The sequence below is a fragment of the Canis lupus genome, unplaced genomic scaffold, assembly GCF_011100685.1.
Source record: "Canis lupus familiaris isolate Mischka breed German Shepherd unplaced genomic scaffold, alternate assembly UU_Cfam_GSD_1.0 chrUn_S266H426, whole genome shotgun sequence".
NCBI classification, from domain to species: Eukaryota; Metazoa; Chordata; class Mammalia; order Carnivora; family Canidae; genus Canis; species Canis lupus.
This window is the reverse complement of record NW_023331196.1, coordinates 10,964-33,852: the sequence shown is the minus strand read 5'-3', so window position 1 is coordinate 33,852 and position 22,889 is coordinate 10,964. Positions and strand designations below refer to the sequence as shown.

Below are 22,889 nucleotides of genomic sequence, written 5' to 3'. Positions count from 1 at the left end.
ATTTTAAGGTTGTTTGTTGTTTTATTATATTTAGAAAAGATGTAGAATTGAGTATAGCTCAGCCAAGGATGACTAACACTTTCTCAGTTTTCATTATGAAAATTATGAGGAAAACTTACAGTTTGTACAAATGAATAGTTTCCGCTTCAAATTATTAGCTTGTCTATGCTATGAAAGGGGACTTCTTTCTGGTTTCAAAAATATTTGCTATGGCAGTAAAAACAAATATGTATTTAGATGATTGTTGGGAATAATTTTGAGAATGTTGTTTTAATCCACTATCTGAGGTTGTGAGCTAAATTATAAATAATGCAATATAATCAACCCCACCTGTGGAATGGGTCATGTCAAACTGATTACTTTAGCTAGTCAAAGCTGAGTAGCAAACCAAATGTTTGCAGAAAGTTAAAGTGTCACTTTATGAAACTTGGTCATAGGTAAAGGATTTCTGAAAACATTGGCCAGATAAAAGTATAAGTATAGACACTAAAGTTAGTCAGATGCTAAGCAAATATTTGTAATATGAATGTGACCCATTGCACAGGAATCTGAGTTAGGTGTGGCACCACACCACACATTCCTGTGAATGCTTAACCAAATCCTTGACTTCTAGGATACTTGCTAAATGTACATGTTTGCACTTACATCCTTCATATGATGCTCCTCATCCCTGCTTACCTGCTTACCAGCGTTCCTAGGTTCAGAAATCTGTCAGGAAGTAGGAAAGCCTGCTACTTTTTGTTTGTTTGTTTTTGCTTTTAATGTTAATCCTATTTTAAAGAAAAAAACAAGTTTTCCATCCATTCAGTTCATTCAAGAAATAATTACTGTGCACCCATTATTTGCAAGGCATTTGCCTAAATTCTGCAGATACAGCAGCAATGACCCAACACAAACAAAATCTGTCCTTATGAAGCTCAGGTATTAGTGTTTTGGTTTATAGGAAGTTATACTTAACTCGGAAAGCTACTGTTTTAGTACTAGGCAGTGAGAGGCAGTTGCTAGGAGGGTCCTCATCAGGCTGGATATTCATTAGAATAAACGTCAATCCATCATCTCTAAAACAAAAGTCCATTAAAAGCCCCTCTTCTAGTTCTACAAAGACTTCATCCGTATGTATTCCGGAAGTGATTATCCTGTCTATGAACTCAGCACCTTGCTCTAAGACTTCTTGTTATGTGTTTACTCAATTTCTTAATTGACATTTTGCTATAACTGAAACTTGAAAGAAAAAACATGGCAAGAATCATCAGATCAATCAATTTTGTTAACTCATTAGCAGTTCAGACATAGAAGTGACAAGCCAATATAATAGTTAATATTTAAGGAACACCACCTGATAAAAAAATGAGCCTCTATTACATACATAAAATCTGAAGTGAATATATGTATATATCCATGTATATATTTTAAATGAGTATCATTTATATATCTTAAGTAGATATATATAATCTTAATATTATCCATATACAAAGTAATGCATATAAAATATGATCTATATCTCTTAATTGTAGATATATATACATATGTATACAGATACATACAGATACAAACCCACAGATTTTACTTAAACCTCTAGCAACCCTCCTTTTACAACCAAGACAATGAAACTGTAGCCGGAAGAGGTTAAGTAACTGCCCAAGTCATACAGCTATTTAGACCTGAATCCAAGTACTCTGTACTCCAGGGTCTGTTCTTAACAGCAACACTGTCATGCCTCTGTCTACTGACCGCAATGATTTTGGATCTTCTACGGATTTCACCTTACAGTTTGTATTGCTCTTCCCTTTCACTATCACAAATGCAAGTGTAGATGTCTAAAAACCAGGCACTAGTAACAAAAACACTCTATTCCATGGGAAATAACAAGGATTTATTAATACCAGGACACATAACTGAAAATCAGCCTAGTAATAATTCCTCAGGTAATAGTCTTATATTAAGCAGAGCTCTGAAGTGGAGTTCTTCATTTGAAGTTAGGCAATCTTGATCGAAGAATAATACACCAAGAGGCATGATACCTTATATCACAAGCTAGGAAAAATACATAATTATTGTTACTAGCATTTGGAAGGATCATCATTGTGAGAGCTAAATGCCCCAAAAGTTAAAATTAAATTTTTTGCACCAACATTTATTCTGAGTTGGATTAAATACCTTAAAGTCTAAGGAGTCCTGAACAGAAAACATGGAAGAAAAGTAACAAGTATGATTTTTGCTCTATGTTTAACTTCAACAACACTGCAATTTTCTTCTAAAGGTGCTTTAAATTTTAAATCAATTCTATCTGGGCACTGTATCTACAGATAAATATGATCTTTTAAGTTTCTCATGTTAACAAGGACATTTTTAGGTTCTGCAAAGACTCGAAAAGGTTGATAATCCATATCAATATTTCAGACATTTTGGTGTACTTAACTTTGAATATTTTATCAATATTTGACATTTCATGTTTCAACTCAGCAAAACACAACTTAGAAAAGTATGACCTGTCCTTTGTTATTTAATGAATGTTTCTAACTGGTTAATCCTATCCTTTTGAAAAACTAATTTTCCCATACTGTTTTGAAATAGACTCCATTGACATAATGGACCTGGTTCTATTTAAGAGGGCTGGTGAAGAATTTTGGTAGACTGTTTTGGTTCTTTTTCCACTTCCATAATACACTTAAAAATCAATATACTTAGAAAGGAAGTTATAGTCATGCTACAGACTTGGAGTGATAAATAAATCATTGTATTGTAATATCTGAAAGCATTTTAATAAAATCAATTTTTGTTTATATTAAAAGGCATTAAAAACACTTTAGATTTTAAATTAATTTTAAATATACTATCTCCAATATGTTTTCCAACATTGTTTAATGGAACTAAGCTCCTTTACTGAGGGGAAATAAAAGAAACACTCTTTCCCTCCCTCCATCAAACACATGCCTCAGTTTATGCTGAAGAGAAAGATGGCTGTAAAAGATGATGTTGTTGTGTTGCCAGGTTTTTTATTTTCTTTCTATTCTTAGACTTGGTACCAGAGGAACCAACAAAAGCAGCAATTGTTTGTGTGGACTTCTATTCATTAGAATTTGTCTCATTCTGATTTTTAACATTGAGGTATGAAACCATCACAGAGGCAGTGGCTTCTAGACACTAGCAACCCAATTGTAAATTAAACTGGGATGAGTGCACCGAATTTTTCCCTTGAGACTTTTTCTCTTAATATAAAGAGAACATAAATTTAGAGACTTTTCCCCTTAATTTTTAAATTCTCTTTGCAGAAATGGTCTATTTTTAGGTAGCCCTTAGAGGGAAAGAGAAAGAAAGAAAGGGTGGGAGTGAGGGACTGGTCTTTGACATACAGAAAGATTTGATTTTCGTCTTATAATGACTCCATTAGAATGCAAACATCACATGGACCAACTTTCCCATTTGGAAAAAATGAATTTTTACCATGGTTAAGGAGAGTCCAGGTTTGAAAGAAAGCTGGTTAAACTGGTTAACATCCAGTTCCATCCCAGGCAGGAATTACTTACATGACATCTCTGACAGATGGTTTCTCAACTCAGCTTGGACTATTCAAGGCAGTATTAATTATGTTTTTCATCATGCAAAGACTGAATGAGGGGAAAGCTGTCAACAGCTGAGCTGATAAAACCCACTCTCTGTCAGTGAAGGAAAAGGCTTTTTTCAAGGCTTTCAGGAGCTAACATATCTTGTGTATTGCACATTGCTAATGTATTGCTTAATACATTGCTTGTGTATTGGAATGAAACGTTTTATAAGACACTCTTTTCTTGTCATTAAAAAATCAGTGTTTCATTCTTTTATCATGATACGTATGGTCTTACATCTTTCCAAATGATGCCTTCATTCACTGAGTCTAAGCAGCAAGGCTTTGAGAACTTTGAGAGTAATTGACATTATTTCAAAGAAAGAGGAAAAAAGAAACATTGGCTGTAGATAGAGGAGTTGAAGGTTAAATGGTAAGGACCCTGCTTGGGTTGCTGGAGTCTCAATGTGGCTGGACCCAGGAAAAGCCTTTGGTTGCTTCTCAGGGCTACCTACAGAATGTCAACTGGGGGACTTTCCTGATAGTTTCCTCTGGCAGGCCTAAACAGCTGCATTAAGAAAGGAATTGAGAGGCCACAGGTGTCACAGAAGCAAGTAGCTAGCCAGGAAGGATGAAAGATGCCAATCAGAAGAAGAGAATTATATATTAAAGGGAAAGCTAGCTCCACTTTTGATGGGATTCCAACAGACAGTTATATCTGAGATACTTTATTAACATATTATTAAGATCCATGATGAAAATAAGACTTGTTTCACAGGATCTCAGATTCAGAACTTTAAATATTTGAAAGGTAGTTGTTGTTGGAGAAAAATGGTATTGAGAAGAATATGCAGAAAGTTTACATCATCTCATTTTGATTACCCACTAACTTTTAGATACTAAAGCAAAATTAAATATGCTGTTGTACATTTCTGAGGGAGAACTATTTTAGTCTTAACCTTTTATTAGAAACAATGAATGGACAGGAAGATAAAATAAATAAGAAAATTCCCTGGAGTACATCAGAGCAAGTACTCAGATCCTAAGTACTCAAAAGCAAATATTTAACAAAATTTATCATTGTTCTTACTTGTAATGAGGATATTTTCAACAAACAAAACAGAAACAAAAGAATAATAAAGGCATTAATAGGAGATATAATGAAAAGGATAGTATTCAGTAGCTTTAGAGAGCCCATGGATTATCTTTCTATGTAAAATAATTCAGATTACCAATGTTTTTCTAGGTCTTTATATCATGTAAGATTTGAATTAAAAGAAAATGTTGAGTTCATGAAATACTGTACACCCTTAGTTTGGTGAGGTATCAAAATGTGTACTTTATTATGTTAACATTTATTCAGCAAATTTTCTGAGGGTTTTTTTTTTTTGCATGTGTAATGATGTGATTGGACATACTATAAAAGTTTTAATAATGTGCTTTTAAAGTCTCTACAAATGTACAAGTAAACAGTCCACAACTTACTAAAACCTAAAATTATGGTATTTCAGGGGCACCCGGCTGGCTTAGTTGGTAGAGCATGTGACTCTTGATCTGGGGTTGTAAGTTCGAGCCCCACATTGGGTGTAGAGATTAATTTAAAAAAAATTAAATCTTAGGGAAATAAAAAAATAATAAAACCATGGAGTTTCAGAATTTGAGGAGAGAACTAAAGGTCATCTAATTTAACTTCCAGACAGTAGAATAATTCTTTCTAGATCCTCTTTTACAGGTGTCGTCCACTCTCTTCTTGATCACATCCAATGAGATTATGATACTTACTCAGCTCTCGCAGGCCAAGAGAGCTGAGTCAGTATCATTTCTTTGTTCTATTGTTTTAGTTGCTAGAAAGTTCTTAACAGTAAGAGATATCTGTAATTTTCACACTTTTCCCAAGTTTTCACCCATAGAAAGAGGACCAAAGGTTTGAAGAAAGTTTCCAAGTGTGTCTTAATTGTTTTACTCCAGGTGAAATATCCAAGATCTTTCAGCAATAGATAATAAAGTGTACAATTAGAAAATTATTATCGGGATCCCTGGGTGGCGCAGCGGTTTGGTGCCTGCCTTTGGCCCAGGGCGTGATCCTGGAGACCCGGGATCGAATCCCACATCGGGCTCCCGGTGCATGGAGCCTGCTTCTCCCTCTGCCTGTGTCTCTGCCTCTCTCTCTCTCTCTCTCTCTGTGACTATCATAAATAAATAAATAAAAAATTAAAAAAAAAAAAAGAAAATTATTATCTACTTCAATCAGGGCACTTTATTTCTGCAAATGGGAACAACATTAAGAACTATTAGCTTTTTTAGCAGCTCTGACCACTTAATTGTTTCTTCTTTTTTTTTAAGGAGATTTATTTATTTGAGAGAGGGAGCAAGCTTGGGGGTAGGGGAGGGGCAAAGGGAGAGGAAGAGAGAGTCCTAAGAAGACTCTGCACTGAGCATGGAGCCAGGCTTGTGATCTCAAGATTCTGAGATCACCACCTGAACTGAAACCAAGAGTCTGACTGATGTTCAACTGACTGTGCATCCCAGGTTAACCCCACTTCAATTGTTTCAATTGAACTTTTATTTCTCCAAACACCCCAAGTCTCTTGTAAACTGCTGTTAAGCCCATGATCACTTTGTGTATATGCACATTTGTATAAAAATAATTGGCATGGATCTGTGCTATTCCCATACTCCATGAATTGGCTTGAAGGTGAATGATGGAGAAATGAAGGCAAGTTGAGTGAAGAACAGAGAATCGACCATTGAATTCACTCTTCATTTCCTTCATTCCTCTGATTTTCCTACTCTCATTTTGAGAATGAGCATTTGTCATTCTTATGTTTTCTCCACAGTTAGGAAAGAACCTAGCACAGAGCCGTACTCAAATTTTGTTGTTGATGATGAACTTATCTGAGCTTTCATGTCAGACAATTCAATAGTGGAAGCAGGAATTAGGAATGTGCCACATGGCTACATGGCCACACAGGACATTAATTTATGGAACATACACGAGACTCACCACGTGCCTAGAATTAGGTGGAATTTGCTTAATCTCTCCTCTCCTTCCCTCATCTGTTCAGCAACTTCTTTTGTCAGGTGCAGAACTCTATAAGAGATTTTAGCTACATTATAGATTAAAATTTGTAAGCTATTTATAGACCCTAAGTACCCTTTGAAATGTTATTTTGGAAATATGAATTTTAAAAAACCGACGTGCACATGAACTAGTTGGGGTATAAGTATTACTACATGACACTTCCCTAAAGACTGTCTTGCTCAGTTTGCAGCTTACTGATACCTGTCTTGATTTTTGTTGGTTTTTTTGCTGATGACTTTCTGGATTTTGGCAATTTTTGAATAAAAAAGAAAAACAAAATTCAAACTTAGTTATATTTAGAAAATTGCTGCTAGTGACAGGTGGTAAACATTTATGTTTATTATCTATGTATCTGATCACTTCTTGGTATATTTCCAACTCCAAATATTATTGACAGATTGTATTAGTCAGGATTCTTCAGAGAAACAGAACCAATAGGAGATATATGTATAGGTAGACAGATATTGTGATAGATAGATACAGAGATAGATAGAGATATACAAAGAGAGAGGCTTATTATAAGGAATTGGCTCATACAATTATGGAAGCTGACAAGTCCTGAGACCTGTGGGGTGAGTCTACAAGCTGGAGACCCAGCAGGGCCAATGGTGCAAGTTCTAGTCTGAGCCCAAAGACCTAAGAACCATGAGAAACAATAGTGCACCTTCAATTCAAGACTGGCAGGCTCAAGATAGGAAGAGCTGATGCTTCAATTGGAGTCTGAAGGCAAGAAAATACCAATGTCCCAGCTAGAAGGCAATAAGGCAGGAATAATTTCCTTTTATTCAGAGATGGTCAGTCTTTTTGTTCTATTCAGGACTTCAGCGATTGCATGAGGCCCACCCACATTAGGAAGGACAATCTGTTTTACCTCATCTATTGATTTAAATATTAAACTCGGGGCACTTGGGTGGCTCAGTCACTGAGCATCTGCTCAGATCATGATCCCGGGATCCTGGAATCGAGTTCTGCATCAGGCTCCCTGCAGGGGGGAGCTTCTCCCTCTGTGTATGTCTTTGTCTCTCTGTGAGTCTCTCAGGAATAAAATGAAATCTTTAAATATATATGTTTATATACTATATGTCAGCCAGAAATATCTTCACTGAAATATTCAGAACATTTGATGAAATATTCAGGCATCCTTGCCTCCGTCCAGTTAAGACATAAAATTTACCATCATACAGAGCAAAGCAATTGAACCAAAGGATTAAAATGAGCATAAGGAAAATTGAGGAGGGATAATTCACTCACCTGTTCAACAAATATTTAAATGTGTATTGTGTGTTGAAAGCCAAAGGAGACATAGATAATTCTTCTTCTCATGGAGCAAAGATACAGATTTTAAAACAAAATTTTATGTCAGAGAAAGATGCTATTGGAGGAGAAATAACAGACTGCCACCTAGACTGAAGAACATGGTGGCAAAACTCTACAAAGAGGGTCCAGGATGCTAAAGGTCCTGGCAAGAGTGAGTATTAGACACTGAGTAACTCAAAGCCCATGGAGTATAGATTAAGAGAGTAGTATAGCAGGGTGAGTGAGAGCTGAGCTAGAAAGGTAGGCAAAAGGCAGGTCCTGAAGCCTTCCTGGCACATTAGAGTAGGAGAACCATTTCCTAAGGGTGTTGACAAGTTACTTAGAGAGTTCAAACAGACAAAGGACTGATCCTCTTTGCATTTTTGAAAGGAAACCGAGAGAGGACAAGATGAGAAATAGAAAAAGCCAGCTATGGGGCTATTATACAAAAAAGTGAGAGGGGCACCTGGGTGGCTCAGTGGTTGAGCATCTGCCTTTGGCTCAGGTTGTGATCCCGGGGTCCCTGGATCAAGTCCCACATCGGGTTTGCTGCAGGGAGCCTCTTTCACCCTCTGCCTGTGTCTGTGCCTTCTCTGTATGTCTCTCATGATGAATGAATGAATGAATGAATGAACAAAAAATAAATAAATCTTTAAAAAAGTGAGAGATGGATGCTGGGCTGGGCCAGGATTGATGGTGGAGATGGACTAGCATAATACATCTGAGAGACACGTAAGAGACCCAGCAGATGGTGTGTGGTGATTAGATGGTTGTGCAAGGAGAAGGAGAGAAGCAGATGCAGTTGGCTGAGAAGTGACTGTAGACTCAGAGCCTTGAGGACCTCCCAAAGCAAGTGATAAGAGGAAGTCTGCAAGAGATGCAGGGATAAATGGTCAGATAAGCAGGTGGTCCAGAGAATGTGGTTTGGAAGAACAGAAGAGAGAGAAGGAGGATGTGTTCAGTATCATTAGATTGAGCTTGAAATTAAAGCAAATTAAGAACAGAATCAATGACCATTGTATTCCAAGATATTCAGGAAGAGGAAGTGTAGGCAGGGATCTGAGATGTGAAACTGAAATATACTGAGGGTTGCAACCTGGGAAAATGATGATGGTGGTATATGTGACTGGTCTGAAAAGTGGCTGTGGGGGCACCTGGGTGGCTCTGTCCACTAAGCCTCTGGCTCCTGGTTTCGGCTCAAGTCATGATCTCCTGGTAGGGGGGGTGGGGAGATTGAGCCCCATGTGGAGCATCACATAGGACTCTCTGCTGAGTGGAAGTCTGTCCCACTCCCCTGTCCTCTGTCCCTTCTTCCCTACCCCACCCCATCCACATGTCTTTCTCTCTCTCTCAAATAAATAAATCTTTAAAAAAATGTAAAAGCAGAGGGAAAGGACTGGCCTGTAGGCAAAGAGAGGTAAAGGGTCAAGGGAGAATTTTTTATCTTCTAAATCGGGAGATTTGTTCATATATAAATGTTGCTGGGAAGGAGCCAGTATAGAGGTTGAAGGTACAAAAGGAAGGAGATATTAGATCTCTGGTTAAAGTAGGTTTAAGAATAATTGATAACTATGAGTGATGAGAGCTCACTATTTGTTTTCTAAGCATGACATGTATCAGTTTAATTCCCACAGCAACCTCCTCATAGGTACTATAATTATCTCCATTTTTACACATGCTGTTATTGGCACATGGGGTAGTTAACCACCTTGCCTGAGGTCACGAGAGGTAGAGCCAGGACTTGGGCCCAGGCAGTCTGGATCCCAAGCTGCATTCTCTGAACACCTACATAGTCAAATGGAGGAAAAACGTAAAGGGGCAGATAGAAAGGGAAGAAGAACCTGGGATTGGCTCTACACTGAATGTCCATGCTGCCCATATACAATCTAATAAACTAGCCAGAGAATGCATCTGAAACCAGTTCTACTCAAAGAGAATTCAGATGCTTATCTGTTGACTAACTTTTGTATTTTGGATTCAATTATAGATTTGTTTATTCAGTAAAGACTTTTTGAGCACCTACTATTTAATAGGCACTGAAAATGCTCTGGGATTAAAAAATGAGCAAATCTAGGAATGCCTGGGTGACTAGGTCAGTTAAACATCTCCCTCTGGTTCAGACACGATCCCTGGGTCCTGGGATCGAGCCCTGAGTCCATTGGACTCTCGGTGTCTCCCTCTCCCTCTGAACTTCCCCCCTTTCTTTGCTCTTCCTTGCTCTCTCTCAAATGAATGTATAGAAAAAATCTTTTAAAAAATATGAGCAAGTCTAACATGGACCCTACCCTTGATACCCTAACTTATTGTATTACTCAGCTCAGGCTGCAGACTGGTGCTGTGAGCAGCAGAAACTTATTTTCTCTGTTCTGGAGGCTAGAAGTCCAGGATCAAGGTCCAGCAGGATGGGTTTCGCGTGAGAGTGCTCTTCCCGGCTTGCTGACGGCTGTCTTCTCACTTGTCCTCATATGGCAGAGAAAGAGCAAGGTCTCTGGTGTCTCTTCCTATAAGGACCAATCCTATCAAGATCAGAGTCTTACCCTTATGATCACATTTAAACATTACCTCCAATAAGGCCCTGTCTCCAGATATAGTGACATTGAGGGTTAGGGCTTCAACATATTCATTAGGGAGGGAGGAGGGGAGATAAAATTCAGTTCATAGTATATATTCTTAGCCAAAGGAAAGAATATCTTTTTTAAATCCAGAAAATTGTATATTACTTTGGAGGCTGTATGCAAATCAGACAATTTAGACGCAATATCAGAAGGAAAGGCAGTCTCCTAGGAAACTCTTGGCAGTTTAAATGTTTCGTAGGTTCCTTCTTCAATTAAAGCAGAGTACAGTAAAGGGACATATCCCTTGAGTCACCCCATGTAGTAGAAGTCATCTGCCTTCCCAAAACACTAGAGGTAGACTGAGTGAAAACTTTTTGTTGGAGCAACTGGGTGAAATCCTGGAGCATAAATAAATCCCAGATTTTAAACTTCACCACACAAATCACATTTTGGGGGATAATATGTTTAATTTCATGGTAAGAAATTCTGTCGAGGGTCAACTTGCTGCCCCCAAGTAGTTGAAGTAGGTCAATGGAAACTTCTCAAAAATGGTAAAGGTCAGTGAATGGCCTTTCAAAAAATTTCTTTCCAATACTAGACTTTCTTGAATAGGCTCATTCACTAAATCAGATAAATGTTGATAAATAATTTGATAGTCAGCTTTACACCAGGATGAACCAATAGAACACTTGTTTTGTTTTGTGCTTTGGCCTTTTATAAAACACAGTTGGGAAAAGGTTGCCCTAAATGGATCAACTAACATTCAGCCTATGCCATGACTCACTCTGATCTTCTTACTGTTGGAAACTCTACAACAAAAGCACTCTTTTTGCCCAGGATTTAAATGTGTTAAAAAAGTTTCTCAATTTAAGAGTAGTTGAGATTCCTCCTTTTTACATACCTTACATGCAGCCAGGAACCCAGAATCTCCTCTGAAATTGTCATTTACGTTAATTTCTTTCCATTCCCTCAGCCTCCAGAGCAAACAGAAATCAACTGTAAGGGTCTCATACATTACTACCCTCACCCCAATTTCTGTACAGTTCCATGTCTAAACTAATCTTAGAAGAGAGTGTCAGGAGCTCCATCTTCTACTGTATACCTAACACCTGTAGTGACTTTAGCAAAGCAACATCATCCATCATATTAAACAGTTTATTTTTTATGTTATTGCTTTATATTAATATATAGATGCATTTCAGTTTTATCTTCACGAAGAGCCATGAATACAAGGTTTCATCCCCATTTTTTTAATTCATTATTTAATATCCCTGATAATTTTTCTCCCTCAAGGACATTTCTGTAAGTTTTTTCATGCAAGTGCCAGAAACATACTTTCTGTAATTTCCATTTTCATATACTGTTTTGTAGAAGAGCTTGGTACTTCAAAAGGAGGCATTTTTTTAAAGGTTTTTATTTATTTATTCATAAGAAACATACAGAGAGAGAGGCAGAGACATGGGCAAAGGGAGAAATAGGCTCCCTGGGGGAGTTTGATGTGGGACTCCAACCCTGGACCCTGGGATCACGACCTGAGCCAAAGGCAGATATATGCTCAAACACTGAGCCACCCAGGTGCCCTGAAATAACAGAATTTAAAGACTGGTGCTGGCAAGTTCCAGGACTTGGAGTAAGCAAATAAGCAGAAGCCACACTTCCAAGCAAGGTACACTGTCTGCTTTTCATCCTCTGTTATCATCCCTCAGGCTGCCACAGGCTACGTTTTGGAATGTGCATTTTAGTAGAAGTAAGACAGCCCTCCTAATTGCAGCTTGCAAGAAAGCACTAGGACCAGAACTATGTTAAGGACACTTTCCCAGGAGGGCACAGATGTTCTGGGTGAAGCTCAGGTCTAATAGTTATGAATCCTTCAGTGGATCCATATTTTTTTATTCCAGAAAGTGTGTGTATGATCTGACTCTGAGCCTATGTACAGACGTACATGGGAGATCTAACAAGGGAAAGTCCTGTTACCTGACCTATTTCCACATTGTCTAAACCAAAAGTGAAAAATCCATTTAGCCATAGGCTATAGAAATACAAATAAGAAAGATTTACAAGTAGAATATCTCTGACTAGATTTATGATTGTAAAAAAAACACTGTTTTTCTCCTTGTTTTTCTTATCTGAGAGTTGAAAGATATCCACTTTAAAACAAATACAGCATCATAGAAACATAACTTATTATATTACCTAATAAATAATAAATGGAAACATAATACTTATAATATATATTAATAACTTTTTTTTATTTCTAATTTATTTTTTATTGGTGTTCAATTTACTAACATACAGAATAACCCCCAGTGCCCGTCACCCATTCACTCCCACCCCCCGCCTCCTCCCCTTCTACCACCCCTAGTTCGTTTCCCAGAGTTAGCAGTCTTTACGTTCTGTCTCCCTTTCTGATATTTCCCACACATTTCTTCTCCCTTCCCTTATATTCCCTTTCACTATTATTTATATTCCCCAAATGAATGAGAACTATAATGTTTGTCCTTCTCCGACTGACTTACTTCACTCAGCATAATACCCTCCAGTTCCATCCACGTTGAAGCAAATGGTGGGTATTTGTCATTTCTAATAGCTGAGTAATATTCCATTGTATACATAAACCACATCTTCTTTATCCATTCATCTTTCGTTGGACACCGAGGCTCCTTCCACAGTTTGGCTATCGTGGCCATTGCTGCTATAAACATCGGGGTGCAGGTGTCCCGGCGTTTCATTGCATTTGTATCTTTGGGGTAAATCCCCAACAGTGCAATTGCTGGGTCGTAGGGCAGGTATATTTTTAACTGTTTGAGGAACCTCCACACAGTTTTCCAGAGTGGCTGCACCAGTTCACATTCCCACCAACAGTGTAAGAGGGTTCCCTTTTCTCCGCATCCTCTCCAACATTTGTTGTTTCCTGCCTTGTTAATTTTCCCCATTCTCACTGGTGTGAGGTGGTATCTCATTGTGGTTTTGATTTGTATTTCCCTGATGGCAAGTGATGCAGAGCATTTTCTCATGTGCATGTTGGCCATGTCTATGTCTTCCTCTGTGAGATTTCTGTTCATGTCTTTTGCCCATTTCATGATTGGATTGTTTGTTTCTTTGGTGTTGAGTTTAATAAGTTCTTTATAGATCTTGGAAACTAGCCCTTTATCTGATATGTCATTTGCAAATATCTTCTCCCATTCTGTAGGTTGTCTTTGAGTTTTGTTGACTGTATCCTTTGCTGTGCAAAAGCTTCTTATCTTGATGAAGTCCCAATAGTTCATTTTTGCTTTTGTTTCTTTTGCCTTCGTGGATGTATCTTGCAAGAAGTTACTATGGCCGAGTTCAAAAAGGGTGTTGCCTGTGTTCTTCTCTAGGATTTTGATGGAATCTTGTCTCACATTTAGATCTTTCATCCATTTTGAGTTTATCTTTGTGTATGGTGAAAGAGAGTGGTCTAGTTTCATTCTTCTGCATGTGGATGTCCAATTTTCCCAGCACCATTTATTGAAGAGACTGTCTTTCTTCCAATGGATAGTCTTTCCTCCTTTATCGAATATTAGTTGCCCATAAAGTTCAGGGTCCACTTCTGGATTCTCTATTCTGTTCCACTGATCTATGTGTCTGTTTTTGTGCCAGTACCACACTGTCTTGATGACCACAGCTTTGTAGTACAACCTGAAATCTGGCATTGTGATGCCCCCAGATATGGTTTTCTTTTTTAAAATTCCCCTGGCTATTCGGGGTCTTTTCTGATTCCACACAAATCTTAAAATAATTTGTTCTAACTCTCTGAAGAAAGTCCATGGTATTTTGATAGGGATTGCATTAAACGTGTATATTGCCCTGGGTAACATTGACATTTTCACAATATTAATTCTGCCAATCCATGAGCATGGAATATTTTTCCATCTCTTTGTGTCTTCCTCAATTTCTTTCAGAAGTGTTCTATAGTTTTGAGGGTATAGATCCTTTACATCTTTGGTTAGGTTTATTCCTAGGTATCTTATGCTTTTGGGTGCAATGTAAATGGGATTGACTCCTTAATTTCTCTTTCTTCAGTCTCATTGTTAGTGTATAGAAATGCCACTGACTTCTGGGCATTGATTTTGTATCCTGCCACGCTACCGAATTGCTGTATGAGTTCTAGCAATCTTGGGGTGGAGACTTTTGGGTTTTCTATGTAGAGTATCATGTCATCGGCGAAGAGGGAGAGTTTGACTTCTTCTTTGCCAATTTGAATGCCTTTAATGTCTTTTTGTTGTCTGATTGCTGAGGCTAGGACTTCCAGTACTATGTTGAATAGCAGTGGTGAGAGTGGACATCCCTGTCTTGTTCCTGATCTTAGGGGAAAGGCTCCCAGTGCTTCCCCATTGAGAATGATATTTGCTGTGGGCTTTTCATAGATGGCTTTTAAGATGTCGAGGAATGTTCCCTCTATCCCTACACTCTGAAGAGTTTTGATCAGGAATGGATGCTGTATTTTGTCAAATGCTTTCTCTGCATCCAATGAGAGGATCATATGGTTCTTGGTTTTTCTCTTGCTGATATGATGAATCACATTGATTGTTTTACGGGTGTTGAACCAGCCTTGTGTCCCAGGGATAAATCCTACTTGGTCATGGTGAATAATTTTCTTAATGTACTGTTGGATCCTATTGGCCAGTATCTTGTTGAGAATTTTTGCATCCATGTTCATCAGGGATATTGGTCTGTAATTCTCCTTTTTGGTGGGGTCTTTGTCTGGTTTTGGAATTAAGGTGATGCTGGCTTCATAGAACGAATTTGGAAGTACTCCATCTCTTTCTATCTTTCCAAACAGCTTTAGGAGAATAGGTATGGTTTCTTCTTTAAACGTTTGATAAAATTCCCCTGGGAAGCCATCTGGCCCTGGACTCTTGTGTCTTGGGAGGTTTTTGATGACTGCTTCAATTTCCTCCCTGGTTATTGGCCTGTTCAGGTTTTCTATTTCTTCCTGTTCCAGTTTTGGTAGTTTGTGGCTTTCCAGGAATGCGTCCATTTCTTCTAGATTGCCTAATTTATTGGCGTATAGCTGTTCATAATAGTTTTTAAAATCGTTTGTATTTCCTTGGTGTTGGTAGTGATCTCTCCTTTCTCATTCATGATTTTATTAATTTGAGTCTTCTCTCTCTTCTTTTTAATAAGGCTGGCTAATGGTTTATCTATCTTATTAATTCTTTCAAAGAACCAACTCCTGGTTCTGTTGATCTGTTCCACAGTTTTCTTCTGGTCTCGATTCGTTGAGTTCTGCTCGAATCTTTATTAACTCCCTTCTTCTCTTGGGTGTAGGATCTATTCGCTGTTTTTTTCTCTAGCTCCTTTATGTGGAAGGTTAGCTTCTGTATTTGAGTTCTTTCCAGTTTTTGAATGGACTGCTTGTATTGTCGATGTATTTCCCCCTTAGGACTGCTTTTGCTGCATCCAAAGATTTGAACGGTTGTATTCTTCATTCTATTGTAGTGTTCCATGAATCTTTTAATTCTTCCTTACTTTCCTGGGTTGACCCTTTATCTTTTAGCAGGATGGTCCTTAACCTCACGTGTTTGACGGTCCTTCCAAACTTCTTGTTGTGATTTAGTTCTAATTTCAATGGCATTATTGTCTGAGAATATGCAGGGGCCATCCCCAATCTTTTGGTATCGGTTCAGACCCGATTTGTGACCCCATATGTGGTCCTATTCTGGAGAAAGTTCCATGTGCGCTTGAGAAGAATGTGTATTCAGTTGAGTTTGGATGTTAAAGTCTGCTAGACTATCTGTGAAATCCATCTGGTCAGTGTATCATTAAAGCTCTGTTTTCTTGGAGATGTGTGCTAGAAGACCATCGAGTATAGAAAGAGTAGATGAAAGTCACCAAGTATAAGTGTATTATTATCTAAGTATTTCTTCACTTTGGTTAATAATTGATTTATATATTTGGCAGCTCCCACATTCGGGCATATATATTGAGGATTGTTAAGTCCTCTTGTTGAATAGATCCTTTAAGTATGATATAGTGTCCCTCTTCATCTCTCACTACAGTCTTTGGGGTAAATTTTAGTTTATCTGATATAAGGATGGCTACCCCTGCTTTCTTTTGAGGACCATTCGAATGGTAAATGGTTCTCCAACCTTTTATTTTCAGGCTGTAGGTGTCCTTCTGTCTAAAATGAGTCTCTTGTAGACAGCAAATAGATGGGTCCTGCTTTTTTATCCAGTCTGAAACCCTGCGCCTTTTGATGGGGTCATTAAGCCCGTTCACATTCAGAGTTACTATTGAGAGATATGAGTTTAGTGTCATCATGATATCTATTCAGTCTTGTTTTTGTGGACTGTTCCACTGAACTTCTTCTTAAAGGGGAATTTTAAGAGTCCCCCTTAAAATTTCTTGCAGAGCTGGTTTGGAGGTCACATATTCTTTTAGTTGCTGCCTGTCTTGGAAGCTCTTTATCTCTCCTTCCATTTTGAATGAGAGCCTTGCTGGATAAAGTATTCTTGGTTGCATGTTCTTCTCATTTAGGACCCTGAATATATCCTGCCAGCCCTTTCTGGCCTGCCAGGTCTCTGTGGAGAGGTCTGCTGTTACCCTAATACTCCTCCCCATAAAAGTCAGGGATTTCTTGTCTCTTGCTGCTTTAAGGATCTTCTCTTTATCTTTGGAATTTGCAAGCTTCACAATTAAATGTCGAGGTGTTGAACGGTTTTTATTGATTTTAGGGGGGGATCTCTCTATTTCCTGGATCTGAATGCCTGTTTCCCTTCCCAGATTAGGAAAGTTTTCAGCTAGAATTTGTTCAAATACATATTCTGGCCCTCTGTCCCTTTCGGCGCCCTCGGGAACCCCAATTAAACGTAGGTTTTTCTTCCTCAGGCTGTCGTTTATTTCCCTTAATCTATCTTCATGGTCTTTTAATTGTTTGTCTCTTTTTTCCTCAGTTTCCCTCTTTGCTATCAACTTGTCTTCTATGTCACTCACTCGTTCTTCCACCTCGTTAACCCTCGTCGTTAGGACTTCTAGTTTGGATTGCATCTCATTCAATTGATTTTTAATTTCTGCCTGATTAGCTCTAAATTCTGCAGTCATGAAGTCTCTTGAGTCCTTATACTTTTTTCTAGAGCCACCAGTAGCTGTATAATAGTGCTTCTGAATTGGCTTTCTGACATTGAATTGTAATCCAGATTTTGTAACTCTGTGGGAGAGAGGACTGTTTCTGATTCTTTCTTTTGAGGTGAGGTTTCCTTCTAGTCATTTTGCTCAGTGCAGAGTGGCCAAAAGCAAGTTGTATTGGGAAAAAGAGAAAAAGAGAGGAGAGAAAGAAGGAAAGAAAAGAGAAAGAGAAAAAAAAGGGAAAAAGAAAAAAAAAACGAAAAAAAAAAAAGAAGAAAAAGAGAAAGAAAAAAAAGGAGAAAAAAAGGGGGTGGGGGAAGGAAAAAACAAACAAAAACAAAACAAAACAAACAAAAAGAACCACGGGGAGTATCTTCTGATTCTGTGTACTTTAAGTCCCTTGGCTTCTCCTGGAAGTTGTCAGTCTAGCTGGTGTTCTGGGGGAGGGGCCTGTTGTGCTGATTTTCAGGTGTTAGCAGTTGGGGGAGCTGCTGTGCCCCTGCCTGGTGCAGGGCTCAGTGGGGGTTGTTTACCCCGTGAGGCCGCAGGAGGAACAGCCCCAGTGGCGGGGCAGCTCTGGAAACCTGGATTCAGCTCCGGCAGGAGCTCCGTCTGCAGGGCCTGGAGGCTCCGGGCGGGGCCGCTGATCTGCTCAACTGGGGCAGGAGCGTCCTTGCTGTCCTGGGCCCTCCCGGCCTCTGCCTGTCCCGGGGGAGGCGGATCCTGGGCTGTGTCCCGGCGCCCTGTGCTCCGGAGCCTGCGCTGTTGGATTCGCGCTCCCGCCCGCAGCCCCCTCCGCGGAGCCGCCGCCCGAGCCCCTCCGAGCTGCTCCTGGAACCGCGCAGCCCCTCGCACGGAGCCTCTCCTGCCGAGCCCCTCGAGCTGCTCGCCCGCAGCCCCTCCGCGGAGCCGCCCCCGAGCCCCCGAGCTGCCCGCCCGCAGCCCCTCCGCGGAGCCGCCCCGAGCCCCCCGAGCTGCTGCTCCGGGTCCCGCCGTGCGCGCTGCAGCCCTTAGGGAGCTCGGGGCGCTCTCCGGGGCGCAGCAGGTGTCTGTCAGTGTCCCCGGGAGCCCGAGGGCATCCCCGCCCTCCTGGGTCCTGCTCCACCTCCCCGCGAGCCCCTTTCCCCCGGGGAGGTCGGTGCAGCTCCTGCTCCTCCGGGACGGGGCTCTCCTGTCCTGGGACCACTCGCCCGGCCCTCCCCCTTGGAGGCCTTTTGTGTCTTTATTTCTTTTTCCCCATCTTCCTACCTTGATAGATGCGCGAACTCTTCTCACTGTAGCATTCCAGCTGGTCTCTCTTTAAATCTCAGGCCGAATTGATAGATTTTCAGTTTAATTTGAAGGTTTTCTAGGTAATTTGGTGGAGACAGGTGATTTGGAGACCCTACTCTTCCGCCATCTTGCTCCTCCCCCCTATTAATAACTTTCTTGTATTACTCTGGGGCTTCTTTTGATTACCTTGCATAGCATATTAACTGATTTATACAGTTGAACTAATTTACATGTTTTAGAAGACGAGCATATCTTAAAGTAATATGCTTAAAGTTTTCAAACAGAAATTTGCAGTCTTTCATCTTTTAAAGTCTCCTTGCTCTTTTTTGAATGTATTTATCATTCAGTGGCCTATAAGAAATGGTTACATTAGCACATTATATAGCATGTTTTAAAAATCTGTCGTTATAAATTTGTGGAGTATGGATACGGTTTAACTTAAGGAATATTAATTTGGAATAAAATTGATTGTGTATTTTTATCATTCAATGTAGTCTAAGAGCAAGACACTTTAATACTCAGAGTTACTATTGAAAGATATATATTTACTGTCGCATACCTATTCAGTCCCTTTTTGTGGATTGTTCCCTTGAACTTCCTCTATTACAGCATCCCCCTTAGTATTTCTTGCACAGCTGGCTTTGTGGTCACATATTCTTTCAGTTTCTGCCTATCTTGGAAGCTCTTTATCTCTCCTATTCTAAATGAGAGCCTTGTTGGATACAGTATCTTGGCTGCATGTTCTTCTCATTTAGGACACTGAATATATCCTGCCAGCCCTTTCTGGCCTTCCAGGTCTCTGTGGAGGGTTCTCCTGTTATGCTAATACTTCTCCCCACAAAATTTAGAGATTACTTGTCTTTTGCTGCTTTAAGGAAATTCTCTTTATCTTTCGAATTTGCAAGTTTCCCTATTAAATGCCAGGTGTAGAGCAGTTTTTATTGATATTGGGGTGGGAACTATCTATTTACTAGGTCTGAATGCCTGTTTCCCTCCCAAATTTAGAGAAGTATTCAGCTATGATTTGTTCAAATACGTATTCTAGGCTCTGTCCGTTTTTGAGACACTCAGTAACACCAGTTAAACGTAGATTTCCTTTCTGAGGCTACTATTTTTTCCAGTAAACTATCCTGTTGACCTTTTAGTGGTTTTCTCGTTTTTCCCTCAGTTCCCCTCCGTGCCATCAACTTGTCTTCTATGTCACTCACTCGTTTAATTGATTTTTAATTTTGGCCTGATTAGATCTAAATTCTGCAGTCATGAAGTCTCTGGAATCATTCACGGTTTTTTTTTGAGAGCCACCAGTAGCTTTATAATTGTGCTTCAGAATTGGCTTTCTGACATTGAATTGTAATTCAAATTCTGTAACTCTGTGGGAGAGAGAGCTGTTTCTGATTCTTATTTGAGGTGATTTTTTCCTTCTAGTCATTATACTCAGTGCAAATTGGCCAAAAACAAGTTGTATTGGGAAAATGAGAAAAATAAGAGAAAGAAGAAAAGAAAAAGAAAGAAGAAAAAAAGAGTAAAAAGAAAAAAAGAAAAGAAGGAAAAAGAGAATAAAATAAAATAAAAAGGGGGGGGTACGCAAACCAAAATCAAAAGACAAAAAACAAGGGGGAGTATCCTCTCATTTTCTATACTGTAAATCCCTCGGCTTCCCCTGGAACTTTCCAGTGCTTCTTGGTCATAATTTGTTTTTCCCCCTGTCCGTCTAGCTGGTCTTCTGTGGAAGAGGCCTGTTGTGCTGATTTTCCGGTGTTAGCACTTGGGGGAGCTGCTCAGCCCCCTCCCTGGTGCAGGGCTCAGTGAAAGGTTTTTAACCTCTTTTTTTTTTAATAAATTTTTATTTATTTATGATAGTCACACAGAGAGAGAGAGAGAGTGGCAGAGACACAGGCAGAGGGAGAAGCAGGCTCCATGCTGGGAGCCTGAGGTGGGATTCGATCCCGGGTCTCCAGGATCGCGCCCTGGGCCAAAGACAGGCGCCAAACCGCTGCGCCACTCAGGGATCCCAGTTTTTAACCTCTTTATCCCTCGAGGCCACTGTGGGCCTCAGGGGGGTTGTTTATCCTGTGAGGCCCCAGGAGGAACAACAACAGTAGAGGCGGCCAGCTCTGGAGCCCTGGAGTAAGCTCCCGCAGTTAGCTATGGAGCTTGCAGTCTGCAGAAGCCTGGATGCTCTGGGGGCAGGGGCCGCTGATCTGCCCAGCTTGGGGCAACCCGGCGGCAAGAGTGTCCTTGCTGTCCTGAGCCTTCCTGACTTCTGCCTGTCGAGGGGGAGGCGCTGGATCTTGGGCTGTGTCCCTGGAGCACTGTGCTCCCAGGCCTGAGCTGTTGGAATCGTGCTCTAGGCCTCCCAGCCCCCTCCATGTGGAGCCTCTGCCCCAGCGCATTCTGAGCAGGTCCCAGGGCGGCGCGCCCCCTGTGTGGAGCCCCTGCCTGAGCCGTTTCCGATCTGCACCCAGGCCCGTGCAGCTCCCTCCCAGTGGAGCCGCTGCCTGAGCCGCCTCAAGTTTCCAGAGCCCTGCCATATGCACGCTGCAGCCCTTTAGGGAGCTCAGCGCGATGTGGGGCCCGCTCTCGCTGGGGCGCTGGTGCTCTGTTACTGTCCCAGGTAGGTTGAGCGCATCCTGGCGCCTCCTGGGATCCTGCTCAACTCCCGGGAAAATTGGTGAAACCCCTGCTTCTCTACGACGGGGCTTTCGTGTCCTGGGGACACTCGACGTGGCCTTAGCCCGGGTCCTCACGGGGCCCCTCCCACTTGGATGCCTTTTGTTTCATTTTTCTTCCCCAACCCCGTCTTCTTACCGTGATAGAAGAGTGAACTCTTCTCACTGTAGCATTCCAGCTGTTCTTTCTTTAAATCTCAGGCCGAATTTGTAGGTTTTCAGGATGATTTGAAAGTTATTTAGGTAATTTAGTGGGGACAGGTGACTTGGGGACCCTACAGTTCCACCATCTTTCCCCCTCCTACTCTGTTTTCCGTTTAAAATTGTTTCTAGGCAACGGTATCGGGGGTCAATGAGAAAGCCGTCTGACATCGCCCACCTGAGCTACATGGTGATTGGCCACCTGATCCAGTCCACCCCGGAGCCTCCGTAATTGGCCAAGGCATGGCGTGACATCACAGAAGGGCGCTCTGATGCACTTGGGCTGATATAAAAGCATGAAAACCACTCAGGAGCTGCTCCAGGGGCCGCACAGCCTCCTCCCCATGGAGCTTCTGCCAGAGCCACTCCTGAGATGCTCCTGGGGCCGAGAAGACCCTCCGTGCAGCGCTGCCGCCTAAGATGCCTCCGAGGTGTTCCCGTGGCCAAGCAGTCCCCTCCCCTCGGAGCCTCCGCCCGAGCTGCCTCCATGCTGCGCCCGGACCACTGAGGGGGGGGGGCACTCCAGCCATTTTCGGAGCTCTGTCCTTGGTCCTTGGCACGCTCTCCCCATTTCCTATGTTCGTGACCCCTGGAACCCGGGGGCTCCCATGCCCCTCCTGGCAGATGGAGAGCTCCTTAGTTATTGTGGGAGCTGACTCCAGGGCTGCAGAGTTGGCCCCCATCACAGTGGTTGTTCCTCCCGGGGCCTCACGGGGTAAACTACCCCCACTGAGCCCGCACCAGGCAGGGGGCAGAGCAGCCCCAAGTGCTAACACCTGAAAATCAGCACAACAGGCCCCTCCCCCAGAAGACCAGCTAGACGGACAAGATCCAGAGGAAGTCAAGGGACTTAAAGTATACAGAATCCGAAGATACTCCCCCGTGGGTTTTTTCGTTTGTTTGATTTTCCCACCCTTTTTTTCTTCTCTTTTTCTTTTTTCTTATTTCTTTTCTCTTTTTTCCTTTTTCTCTCTTTTTCTCCTTTTCCCAATACAACTTTTTTTGGCCACTCTGCATTGAGCAAAATGCCCAGAAGCAAAACCTCACCTCAAAAGAAAGCATCAGAAACAGTCCTCTCTCCCACAGAGTTGCAAAATTTGGATTACAATTCAATATCAGAAAGCCAGTTCAGAAGCACTATTATAAAGCTACTAGTGGCTCTAGAAAAAAGCATACAGGAC

General features: G+C 41.0%; 1 long non-coding RNA gene across 1 annotated transcript; it reads right to left on the bottom strand.

Moving 5' to 3' along the window:
• Positions 1-1,943: 1,943 nt before the first annotated feature.
• On the bottom strand, positions 1,944-21,859 carry LOC119879093. The gene is made up of 4 exons (XR_005387332.1): positions 21,647-21,859; positions 10,235-10,423; positions 6,549-6,635; positions 1,944-2,034 (listed from the first exon to the last, which is right to left on the bottom strand). It is a non-coding gene; the product is annotated as an uncharacterized LOC119879093 (long non-coding RNA).
• Positions 21,860-22,889: the final 1,030 nt, after the last annotated feature.